The sequence below is a fragment of the Dipteris shenzhenensis genome, chromosome 3, assembly GCF_047967505.1.
Source record: "Dipteris shenzhenensis isolate YYH24624 ecotype China chromosome 3, Dip_SZ_1.0, whole genome shotgun sequence".
Classification (NCBI taxonomy): domain Eukaryota; kingdom Viridiplantae; phylum Streptophyta; class Polypodiopsida; order Gleicheniales; family Dipteridaceae; genus Dipteris; species Dipteris shenzhenensis.
In genome coordinates, this window is record NC_141598.1 from 16,973,853 (window position 1) to 16,976,176 (window position 2,324).

Sequence of the window (2,324 nt, forward strand, 5' to 3'; positions counted from 1 at the left end):
AGGAGTGGTTAACACCCTCATGATACCAAGTGTATCACATAGATGCTGAAATCTAGGAGAGGTAAACTCTGCATCACCATCAGTCATCAAGCTCAATAGCTTCTTTCCTGACTGATTTTTAGCATTACACAAGAAGCACTGAAATGTATCATATACATCATGCTTCTGCCGAATCGGATATACCCATATGTACTTTGTAGTAGCATCAATAAATGTCACAAAGTAAGAGGCGCCACCCAGTGAAACGGTAGGCATAGGCCCACAAACTGCACTATGAACCAACTGCAATGGCTCAAGATACCTCTCACTGATTGTCTTCCTCACAAAGGAGGATCCTGACTGCTGACCATCATCACAATCATGACATAAAATTTGAGAGACATCCATGACAGGAATGTATCTCAATGTTGTAAGGGCTTCCATACCTGCAATAGACATATGTCCAAGTCTGGCATACCATAAACTAGCTGATGGCTGCTTACTAATCATAAGCATCTTATCCTGGACACCTGATACATGCAATGCATAAGAGAATCCAACCCGTGATCCCCTAGCCATAACCAGATTGCCTCTAGCAATCTTCCATGCATGATCACCCAAAGAGACATGATAACCTGCCTCAACCAACTGTCCAGTACTGATCTTGCTTGTAGCAAGTCCTGGTATATGTCTAACCCTTTGTAGAACAAGAATAGAGCCACTAGGCATAACAAGGTGGATATCCCCATAACCATAGACATCCATAGAATGATCAATGCCCATCAAACCACTCTCCACAATGCATTCCTGATATGCACTGAACCATGACCTATGAGGGGTCATATGACATGAAGCACATGGATCTAACATCCAATCACCAAGAATGGGTACATTAGTGGCCAAGAAGGAGGTGTCAGACATAGACAAAAGAATGCCTTCATCACTGCTACTATCAGTGGAAACCCTGGCATCCATGCCTTGAAGCTCAACATGCTTCTTCTCCTTCTTCTTGTCATTCTTAACCTTGCTCTTCTTCTTGTATTTTCTCAGCCATTTCCAGCAATATTTTTTCATGTGGCCATACTTTCCATAATAGAAACATCTAACACAAGTCCGAGAGCTAGACTTGCTCCTGGAATTCCCCCTTGAACATGACCTGTTTCTACCAATCAGTCGACCTTTGGAGTGCATATCAAGGCTGTATTTCAGCCCATCATGCTATAACATAACACTATCATGGTCATACATCCGGCATATACGAGTATAGAACTCATATGCATGGCAATCTATACCCTGTACACCATCCTGTACCTGCAAGTAGACTGACTTTGAGAGTGATGACTGAATGATAGAGCATGCTTGCTCATCCATGTCATCCCAATCACTCTGTTTAATGCTATTAGGCTTGACACCTTTGCATTGAATGGGCTTATGCTGCCTCTTCTGCACTAACACATCATAAATCTGCTCTTTCCAATACTGAAAGTTTGATCCATCCAACCTCTCAATATCAAAGAGGGCACTACCAGCTGTAGATGCCATATCTGTGGCACAATAGGTCACAACCAAAAAAGAGCAGTATAGTGCAATAGCCAACCCAAATGACCAAAAAATATAGTGTTGTCCAGACCAATCAGGTCTTCAAATAAATTGGCTGATCCAATGATCAAAAGCACTCAGCCATAAAGAGGCATAAACAAGTATGTATGCAGCCCAGTAACCTGCCAATGCCTAGCAATCCAAGTAAGAAATGCACTGAACCAACTGAGCAATGCCTGCTCAACCAATGGCAATAGGAGCCCAGCTCAACTATCCATAAACATCAGTGCAGCATCCACCAATGCAAATCCATAATGCATCGAAATGGCATTTACTGCATCACCAATGCATCACCTCAAGCGCGCAATTGTTTGGCAACAAAATCAAGCATTCACCACTTGCCAAATGTGCCAAAGTGACTTGCCAAAATGCCAATAATGCCCTTGGACTGAAGTGAGATCCCAATCACTTTCTGTAATTTACTGTGAGTTCCCAATTCACTGTTGTGCAAGAGAAATCCCTACAACAATACCTCATAGCCACTTTGGGCAAAATAACACGCTGTCCCTATTTTTGAACAGCGATATCTTTTCACTGAAAGACCGGACGCCAAAGCTGTAACCAGCAAAGTTGTAGCTGGTAGAAAGATCTACAACTTGTCAGCTGACCTCAACAGCCAAATCGTTCTGGATTCTCAGATATTCTCACCTGAAAAACAGCTTCCTGCACATTGGTCACAAATACACAGCAGACTGCAACTTTTTGTGGTTTTGCAGAGGCTGTAACTCATGCAGCTTATACCGGAT